The 11003-nt window shown below is 42.0% G+C and overlaps 1 pseudogene; it reads left to right on the plus strand.

The window, feature by feature from the left end:
* The first annotated feature begins 5068 nt into the window (after positions 1–5068).
* LOC112440531 (U6 spliceosomal RNA) lies at positions 5069–5169 on the plus strand (annotated as a pseudogene).
* Positions 5170–11003: the final 5834 nt, after the last annotated feature.

Raw genomic sequence — 11003 nt, forward strand, 5'->3', positions numbered from 1 at the left:
ATTAGTGTCGGAAACTTAAACTTATGGATATTAAGAAGCATAAACCAAAAAATACTCCAGTCTCAAAGCCTCATATTTTTGTAATCGATTTGAAAAGTTTCTTAATAATGAAGAGCTCTTATTTTGAATAAATATATTTATAAAATTCAGCAATTTCTTCACTTTCATTTTTTTCCCCTTCAAATCCAAGTCAAATTAAGTAGAATAATTTATAAAATAGTAGTTACAGATGCTGTCTCTGGGTAGTAGAATTGGAATGATTTGAATATATTTGTGTGTGTGTGTATCACACATGCAGTTGGCCCTTGAACAACGCAGGGGCTAGGGTTGCTGATCCCCTGCATAGCCAAAAATCTGTGTTTAACTTTTGACTCTGCAAAAATGTAGCTACTAACAGCCTACTATTAACTGGAAGACTTACATAAACAGTTAACACATATTTTGTGTGTTATATGTATTACATACTATATTCTTATGATAAAGTAAGCTAAAGAAAAGAAAATATTAAGAAATCATAAGGAAGAGGAAATAGATTCACTATTCATTAAGGGGAAGTGGATCATCATAAAGGTCTTGATCCTTGTCATCTTCTCTTTGAGTAGGTTGGGGAGGAAGGGGTTGGTCTTGCTTTCTTAGGGTCAGTAGAAGTGTAAGAGGTGGAGAAGGTGGGAGGGGAGGCAGGAGAGGCAAGCACACTTGGTGTAATTTTATGGAAATACATGATAATTTCTGTCTGACTTTTTTGCTTTCTCATTTCTCTAAAAGTGTTTCTGTATAGTACCGATCCTTCTTCCACTGTTTGCTTTAGTTTCAGTGCCCCTATCATAGAAGGGTCCATGTTATAAAAGCAGTTAAAAGCAGTTTTGAATAATTGGAATGCTTCTGCTGTATTGTCTAATGTCAGTTTGTTTCCTGGCACTGCTTCTTCTACACTGTCTTCCTCATTGTCTGGTGCTGGTTCAGAAACACTCATCTCCATCGTGTTGTCTTCTGTTAATTCCTGTGGCATCTGTTAGCTCTTAAATTTCTCCAGGATCCATATCTTGAAACCGTTCACCCGCCACCTATTTTTTTTTCCTTTGGCCATATCCACAATCTCTTTCATGATTTCCTTGATTGGTGCTCTTGTCAATCTTGTGAAGTCATGCACAATATCTGGACACAGTTTATTTTCCAGCAGGAATTTATTGTTTCAGGAATTTATTGTTTCAGGCTTGATGGCTTTTTCTATGACAACAGTGGTATCTTCAGCGGTGTAATCCTTGTAGACTTTGTGATGTTCTCTCTACTGGGGTTTTCTTCCATAGCATTGACAAATCTTTTCCATAGGGTACTGTGCGTAATGAGCTTTAAGGATCCTTATGATTCTGGGTCTAGAGGCTGAATTAGAGATGTTGTGTTTAGTCACAAATGGACTACTTCAATGCCCTTGATGATGAACTCATGGGGTTCTGGGTGGTCAGCGGCATTGTCCAATATCAAAAGAACTTTAAAAGGCAGTCCCTTACAGGTAGGGTACTTCCTGACTTCAGGGACAAAGCATTGATTAAACCAGTCCAGAAAAAGAGTTCTTGTCCAGGCTGCTTTGTTGTACCTCCAGAAGGCTGGCAGCTGGTGTTTCTCTTTTCCCTCCAAGCTTCAGGGTTAGCAGCTTAATAGATAAGGGCAGTTCTGTTTATAAACCCTACTTGTGGATGCAGTTCATCTGCAAGTTTTTTCAAATTGTCACAAACCTCTAACATTTTTCTGATATATTTATTGAAAAAAAATTGGGTCTAAAAGTGGAGCCATGCAGTTGAAACCCATGTTGTTCAAGGGTCCACTGTTTATGATTTTCTCATTTTTCTACCAAGAATGTGTATTGCTTTCATAATTGGATAAAGGACCACACAATTTAAAAAGGAAAAGAGAGAAAGTCCTTTTTAATGCCCTCACCTTCCACTAATCGTTCCCCTCATGTTTGCAAATTCATTTTTTAAAAGAACTCCCCTTTTCAGAGATAGCATGCATAGTTTTCCATGTTGGGTGCTCCTGTCTACAAGATTTTTAGTTTCTTTAAGACAGGGCCTGGGTCTCTACATCATTTCCATTCTTCTGGTCCAACTCGGCCCAGCCTCCAGCTTCCCCTCCCAGGAGGGAGTCCTGAGCAAATGCAGAGGCCCTTGTTCCCGGCACCCTCTCATAGGTGCCCTGCAGTGGGTGAGGGAGAGGGGTGAGTAGCAGGTTCAGGCTTGGAGAAGTATGGTGATGAGAACCCGCACTGCAGAGCCTAAAGTTCTCTAAACCAGCTCTTAGAATTTTGAAGTTGCATCCAGTATAAATGAAAGGCTTGAATGCTTACTTACGTGTTGGATCAGTGTAATAAATAAAATGATCAAATGGCAGGAATAGACTAACCTCGCAGTCTCTTCCCATGAACAGTATTTGTGGGAACAAAGCCATTTTTGGAGAGCAGAGAAAATAATTTATTGGTAGAGGTTTGGGACATTGTCACAAGGGACCGAAAGGATAACACACATAGGAACCTTTCAAATGCTGATATTATCAGAAAAAAAGCCTTTCATTGAAAGGAGAGCTGTTTATAATTTGATTCCTCCCCCATGAACCTCAGATCCTTCTTACATCCATGCTTTCCCACAGAGGAGGAAACCCCCGAAAGGGAGAATGAGTACAGAAAGTGGGAAAGCAGGAAATGGGGCCCTAGGAGCTTGAGATGAGGGTGAAACCTTGAGAGGCAAGAAATGCTTCAACCGTGCAATGAGTCATGCAGAGTGAAATTAGGTCTGGGCTTCAGTTTCCTTTCTTTGCTCCCAAATCTTGCCATTATCTTGATTTTTGTCTCTATTCTGCTTGTAGTATCTTTATTCCAAAGAGGGAAGGCTGTTTCTGACATCTTTACAGGCCTTAGCATGCTTAATGTTGGAAGGCAAACACATTAGAGTACACCTACATCCCCAATTAAATATAAGTAAATATTTGATGAGATACTATGTTGAACCATGTGAAATTGCCATTTATAAAGGTCAAAAATGGTCAGATATTAGCAGTTTCATAATTTCAATCTAATGACTTTTTTTTTTTTGAGGTAGGGTCTCTGTCACCCAGGCTGGGGTGCAATAGTGCTATCCCGGCTCACTGCAGTCTCGTCCTCCTGGGCTCAAGCAATCCTCCCACCTCAGCCTCCCAAGTAGCTAGGACTATAGGCATGTGCTACCACATCCAGCTAATTTTTAAAAATGTTTTGTGGAGGGTGGGGGCTGAGGTCTTGCTTTTTTGCCCAGCCTTGTTTTGAACTGGCTTCAAGCAGTCCTTCTGCTTACTGGCCTCCCAAAGTGTTGGGATTACAGGTATGAGCCCCTGCACCCAGCCCTAGTAACTTTACTTTTGAAATTATTTAACTGTTAAGTGCTGCATTTAATTTACAATTCGCTATTATTTGTCAGCATCTATTACATATGGGCTGGAATTTACATGAACTGAGAAATTCTGACCTGCAGATGGTGATTAGAGGTAATGATATTTTAAATGTTGATGAATACTAAATTTAACAATTAATGGAGTTCACATAATGTGGCATCTGTAAACATTGCATTAAACATTTATTCATTAGAGCCTCTTAATTGTTCTTTTTTATTTTGGAGCTGTTGTAGGTTGGCTTCCTAAAGAGCAGTTTCTGATGGAGAGATCAATGTGCCAGAGATTTATTAGGGGAGCTACTAGGGTTAGCACCTGTGGGGAAGGAAAGTAAGCCAAATTGTTCAGAGGGAGGAGCTGGGCCACAGTGCATTCATGACTGGCCTCTGCAGCTCCATAGACAGCTTGGAGCTAGGATGGCCCTTCCTGTCATGAGATCAGGCTGTCCTGGAAAGGGGGCATAACCCCAGGCAGGGTGGCTGTCTGCAGGTGAGGGCAATTCCAGAACGGGCTGGCAGTTGAGGGCTGTTAGCCAACATTCCCAGCAGCTTGCGGGACAGGACCTGCTGTCCTGCTGGGGAGCTGGGTGGCAAAGCAGAGCAACCACAACAGCTGCCTACTTTTTTAAAGGTTTTTATTAATCCCCTAGCACTGGATCTGAAAGACCCATGGGATCAAGGGGCTCTGTTGGGAAGTGCTGACAGTGCTTGAGGCATTAGTTAGGGAGAGAAAGGCTTTTAAGTATATGTAAGAGGAAATAGGACGATATTGGGCAGGGTGAGATTTGTCAGTAGATGTTAAGGTAGAGGGACCTGGATGAAAGTCAGGAATCCTACCTGGTTATCTAGCTCCTACCAGGGCTCAAGCTACAACACTGACTGGACCCTTGGTGGCCTCCCCTGTGAACCCAGGGGACGAGGAAAGACTTGGTGACTCCCATCTCTCCTCCTGGCCCTGGCACGCGGGAGCTCTCTAAGTCTCATCTTTTCTTTTGCTTTGTTTTTCTGAGACTGAGTCTCTGTTGCCCAGGCTGGAGTGCAGTGGCGTGATCTGGGCTCACTGCAGCCTCTGCCTCCTGGGTTCAAGTGATTCTCTGCCTCAGCCTCTTGAGTAGCTGGGACTACAGGGGTGCACCACCATGCTTAGCTAATTTTTGTACTTTTTTAGTAGAGTTGGGGTTTCACTATGTTGGCCAAGCTAGTCTCAAACTCCTGACCTCAAGTGATCCTCCCACCTTTGCCTCCTAAAGTGCTGAGATTATGAGTGTGAGCCACCATGCTCAGCCCCAAGTCTCATCTTGATGGCTCCAGTGTGGAGCAAATCACAGTTCCTAACTCACCCTTTGAAGGGCTAAGAAACTCCGAAATGATTCAGATTTCAATTAGGGAGTTTGTGAACCTTCTCCTGTCTCCTTGCTCTGATTCCTGGGTTGTTGGTGGGAGCAGAAAGCAGAGATAAGATCCAAGCCAGGCCACTTGATAAAGAATCATGCCTTTTTCTCCTTCCTCTCCCTCACGATCCTGAGCAGGCATAGGTATGACTGGGACACTCCAATTCATTACTGAGCTGAAGGCAGCAGATCACAGAAGGAAAGCTAGAGAATGGGGAGGGGAGCCAAGAGTTAGAAAACCAGTGACTTAAACACAAGGCCCCCTTGCTTTGCAGCACATATACCAAAATTGGAATGAGACTGAGAGATTAGCATGGCCCCTGTGCAAAGAGGACACAAAAATTCCTGAAGTGTTTCATATTGTTTTCAGGGGCTGGTTAAAAAGATTCTGGAGATGGATAGTGATGAGGGCTGAACAACAATGTGAATGTACTTAATGTCACTGAACTGTACAGTTAAAAATGGCCAAAATGGTAAATTTTGTTATATTTTACCACAATTTTTATAAACAAATAAACATGACCCTGAGAGATAAAAGGGTACATAAAGACATCATAAAGAGCAGCAAGCTATGAAGTGAAAGTCACACAATTATATTAATGATGCCAATTATAGCCAAAAGAAAAGCAAATCTTGAAACCCCTATGCAAGCCCTCAGTCATTTCATATACCATGATGTAAGTTCAGAGTATTAGAATGAGCAGGCTCGATGTCCTCTGGGTTCAAAGCCCAACTCTGACACTTAATAGCTGTGTGAACTTGGACAAGACACCTAACCTCTCTGAGCCTGTTTCCATGTGTATAAAATGAAAATGACATCGATTTAGTCCAAGATGGCCGAATAGGAACAGCTCCAGTCTACAGCTCCCAGCGTGAGCGATGCAGAAGGCAGGTGATTTCTGCATTTCCAACTGAGGTACCGGGTTCATCTCACTGGGGCTTGTCGGACAGTGGGTGCAGTGCACCGAGCGTGAGCCGAAGCAGGGCGAGGCATCACCTCACCTGGGAAGTGCAAGGGGGTCAGGGAATTCCCTTTCCTAGCCAAGGGAAGCTGTGACAGATGGCACCTGGAAAATGGGGTCACTCCCACCCTAATACTGTGCTTTTCCAATGGTCTTAGAAAACGGCACACCAGGAGATTACATCCCGTGCATGGCTCGGAGGGTCCCACGCCCACAGAGCCTGGCTCATTGCTAGCACAGCAGTCTGAGATTGAACTGCAAGGTGGCAGCAAGGCTGGGGGAGGGGCACCCGCCATTGCTGAGGCTTGAGTAGGTAAACAAAGCAGCTGGGAAGCTCGAACTGGGTGGAACCCACCACAGTTCAAGGAGGCCTGCCTGCCTCTGTAGACTCCACCTCTGGGGGCAAAGCATAGCCGAACAAAAGGCAGCAGAAAGCTCTGCAGACTTAAATGTCCCTGTCTGACAGCTTTGAAGAGAGTAGTGGTTTTCCCAGCACGGAATTTGAGATCTGAGAACTGACAGACTGACTCCTCAGGTGGGTCCCTGACCCCTGAGTAACCTAACTGGGAGGCACCCCCCCAACAGGGGCAGACTGACACCTCACATGGCCAGGTATCCCTCTGAGACGAAGCTTCCAGAGGAACGATCAGGCAGCAACATTTGCTGTTCAGCAATATCCACTGTTCTGCAGCCTCCGCTGCTGATACCCAGGCAAACAGGGTCTGGAGTGGACCTCCAGCAAACTCCAACAGACCTGCAGCTGAGGTTCCTGACTGTTAGAAGGAAAACTAACAAACAGAAAGGACATCCACACCAAAACCCCATCTGTACGTCACCATCATCAAAGACCAAAGGTAGATAAAACCACAAAGATGGGGAAAAAACAGAGCAGAAAAGCTGAAAATTTTAAAAATCAAAGCGCCTCTCCCTCCTCCAAAGGAACACAGCTCCTCACCAGCAATGGAACAAAGCTGGATGGAGAATGACTTTGACGAGTTGAGAGAAGGCTTCAGATGATCAAACTTCTCCGAGCTAAAGGAGGAAGTTCGAACCCATTGCAAAGAAGCTGAAAACCTTGAAAAAAGATTAGACGAATGGCTAACTAGAATAACCAGTGTAGAGAAGTCTTTAAATGTCCTGATGGAGCTGAAAACTATGGCACAAGAACTACGTGACTCATGCACAAGCTTCAATAGCCGAATCGATCAACTGGAAGAAAGGGTATCAGTGATTGAAGATCAAATGAATGAAATGAAGCGAGAAGAGAAGTTTAGAGAAAAAAAGTAAAAAGAAACGAACAAATCCTCCAAGAAATATGCGACTATGTGAAAAGACCAAATCTACATCTGATTGGTGTACCTGAAAATGACGGGGAGAATGGAACCACGCTGGAAAACACTCGGCAGGATATTATCTTGGAGAACTTCCCCAACCTAGCAATGCAGGCCAACATTCAAATTCAGGAAATACAGAGAATGCCACAAAGATACTCCTTGAGAAGAGCAACTCTAAGACACATAATTGTCAGATTCACCAAAGTTGAAATGAAGGAAAAAATGTTAAAGACAGCCAGAGAGAAAGCTCAGGTTGCCCACAAAGGGAAGCCCATCAGACTAACAGCGGATCTCACGGCAGAAACTCTACAAGCCAGAAGAGAGTGGGGGCCAATATTCAGCATTCTTTTTTTTTTTTTTTAATGTTTAACTTTTTTTTTCTTTTTTTTTTATTATTATTAGACTTTAAGTTTTAGGGTACATGTGCAAAATGTGCAGATTAGTTACATATGTATACATGTGCCATGCTGGTGTGCTGCACCCATTAACTCGTCATTTAGCATTAGGTATATCTCCTAATGCTATCCCTCCCCCCTCCCCCCACCCCACAACAGTCCCCAGAGTGTGATGTTCCCCTTCCTGTGTCCATGTGTTCTCATTGTTCAATTCCCATCTGTGAGTGAGAACATGCGGTGTTTGGTTTTCTGTCCTTGCGATAGTTTACTGAGAATGATGATTTCCAATTTCATCCATGTCCCTACAAAGGACATGAACTCATCAGTTTTTATGGCTGCATGGTATTCCATGGTGCATATGTGCCACATTTTCTTAATCCAGTCTATCATTGTTGGACATTTGGGTTGGTTCCAAGTCTTTGCTATTGTGAATAGTGCCGCAATAAACATACATGTGCATGTGTCTTTATAGCAGCATGATTTATAGTCCTTTGGGTATATACCCAGTAATGGGATGGCTGGGTCAAATGGTATTTCTAGTTCTAGATCCCTGAGGAATCGCCACACTGACTTCCACAATGGTTGAACTAGTTTACAGTCCCACCAACAGTGTAAAAGTGTTCCTATTTCTCCACATCCTCTCCAGCACCTGTTGTTTCCTGACTTTTTAATGATCGCCATTCTAACTGGTGTGAGATGGTATCTCATTGTGGTTTTGATTTACATTTCTCTGATGGCCAGTGATGATGAGCATTTTTTCATGTGTGTTTTGGCTGCATAAATGTCTTCTTTTGAGAAGTAATTAATTCAAGATGGATTAAAGACTTAAACGTTAGACCTAAAACCATAAAAACCCTAGAAGAAAACCTAGGCATTACCATTCAGGACATAGGCATGGGCAAGGACTTCATGTCTAAAACACCAAAAGCAATGGCAACAAAAGCCAAAATTGACAAATGGGATCTAATTAAACTAAAGAGCTTCTGCACAGCAAAGGAAACTACCATCAGAGTGAATAGGCAACCTACAAAATGGGAGAAAATGTTCACAACCTACTCATCTGACAAAGGGCTAATATCCAGAATCTACAATGAGCTCAAACAAATTTACAAGAAAAAAACAACCCCATCAAAAAGTGGGCAGAGGATATCAACATTCTTAAAGCAAAGAATTTTCAACCCAGAATTTCATATCCAGCCAAACTAAGCTTCATTAGTGAAGGAGAAATAAAATCCTTTACGGACAAACAAATGCTGAGAGATTTTTGTCATCACCAGGCCTGCCCTACAAGAGCTCCTGAAGCACTAAACATGGAAAGGAACAACTGGTACCAGCCACTGCAAAAACATGCCAAATTGTAAAGAACATTGATGCTAGGAAGAAACTGCATCAAATAACGAGCAAAATAACCAGCTAACATTATAATGACAGGATCAAATTCACACATAACAATATTAACCTTAAATGTAAATGAGCTAAATGCTCCAATTAAAAGACACAGACTGGCAAATTGGATAAAGAGTCAAGACCCATCAGTGTGCTGTATTCAGGAGACCCATCTGATGTGCCGAGACACACATAGGCTCAAAATAAAGGGATGGAGGAAGATCTACCAAGTAAATGGAAAAGAAAAAAAGGCAGGGCTTGCAATCCTAGTCTCTGATAAAACAGACTTTAAACCAACAAAGATAAAAAGAGACAAAGAAGGCCATTACATAATGGTAAGAGGATCAATTCAACAAGAAGAGCTCACTATCCTAAATATATATATACACCCAATACAGGAGCACCCAGATTCATGAAGCAAGTCCTTAGAGACCTACAAAGAGATTTGGACTCCCACACAATAATAATGGGAGACTTTCACACCCCACTGTCAACACTAGACAGATCAACCAGACAGAAAGTTAACAAGGATATCCAGGAATTGAACTCAGCTCTGCACCAAGTGGACCTAACAGACATCTACAGAACTCTCCACCCCAAATCAACAGAATATACATTCTTCTCAGCACCACATCACACTTATTCCAAAGTTGACCACATAGTTGGAAGTAAAGCACTCCTCAGCAAATGTAAAAGAACAGAAATCATAACAAACTGTCTCTCAGACCACAGTGCAATCAAACTAGAACTCAGGATTAAGAAACTCACTCAAAACTGCTCAACTACATGGAAACTGAACAACCTGCTCCTGAATGACTACTGGGTACATAACGAAATGAAGGCAGAAATAAAGATGTTCTTTGAAACCAATGAGAACAAAGACACAACATACCAGAATCTCTGGGACACATTTAAAGCAGTGTGTACAGGGAAATTTATAGCACTAAATGCCCACAGGAGAAAGCAGGAAAGATCTAAAATTGACACCCTAACATCACAATTGAAAGAAATAGAGAAGCAAGAGCAAACACATTCAAAAGCTAGCAGAAGGCAAAAAATAACTAAGATCAGAGCAGAACTGAAGGAAATAGAGACACAAAAAACCCTTCAAAAAATCAATGAATCCAGGAGCTGGTTTTTTGAAAGATCAACAAAATTGATAGACTGCTAGCAAGACTAATAAAGAAGAAAAGAGAGAAGAATCAAATAGACACAATAAAAAATGATAAAGGGGATATCACCACCGATCCCACAGAAATACAGACTACCATCAGAGAATACTATAAACACTTCTATGCAAATAAACTAGAAAATCTAGAAGAAATGGATAAATTCCTGGACACATACACCCTCCCAAGAGTAAACCAGGAAGAAGTCGAATCCCTGAATAACCAATAACAGGCTCTGAAATTGAGGCAATAATTAATAGCCTACCCACCAAAAAAAGTCCAGGACCAGACAGATTCACAGCTGAATTCTACAAGAGGTACAAGGAGGAGCTGGTACCATTCCTTCTGAAACTATTCCAATCAATAGAAAAAGAGGGAATCCTCCCTAAGTCATTTTATGAGGCCAGCATCATCCTGATACCAAAGCCTGGCAGAGACACAACAAAAAAAAGAGAATGTTAGACCAATATCCCTGATGAACATTGATGCAAAAATCCTCTATAAAATACTGGCAAACTGAATCTAGCAGCACATCAAAAAGCTTATCCACCATTATCAAGTGGGCTTCATCCCTGGGACGCAAGGCTGGTTCAACATACGCAAATCAATGAACATAATCCATCATATAAATAGAACCAAAGACAAAAACCACATGATTATCTCAACAGATGCAGAAAAGGCCTTTGACAAAATTCAACAGCCCTTCATGTTAAAAAATCTCAATAAATTAGGTATTGATGGGACATATCTCAAAATAAGAGCTATTTATGACAAACCCACAGCCAATATCATACTGAATGGGCGAAGACATTCTTTGAAAACTGGCACAAGACAGGGATGCCCTCTCTCACCACTCCTATTCAACATAGTGTTGGAAGTTCTGGCCTGGGCAATCAGATAGGAGAAAGAAATAAGTGTATTCAATTAGGAAAAGAGGAAGTCAAATTGTCCCT

Source organism: Pan paniscus, chromosome 6 (genome assembly GCF_029289425.2).
Source record: "Pan paniscus chromosome 6, NHGRI_mPanPan1-v2.0_pri, whole genome shotgun sequence".
In the NCBI taxonomy this organism is placed as follows: Eukaryota; Metazoa; Chordata; class Mammalia; order Primates; family Hominidae; genus Pan; species Pan paniscus.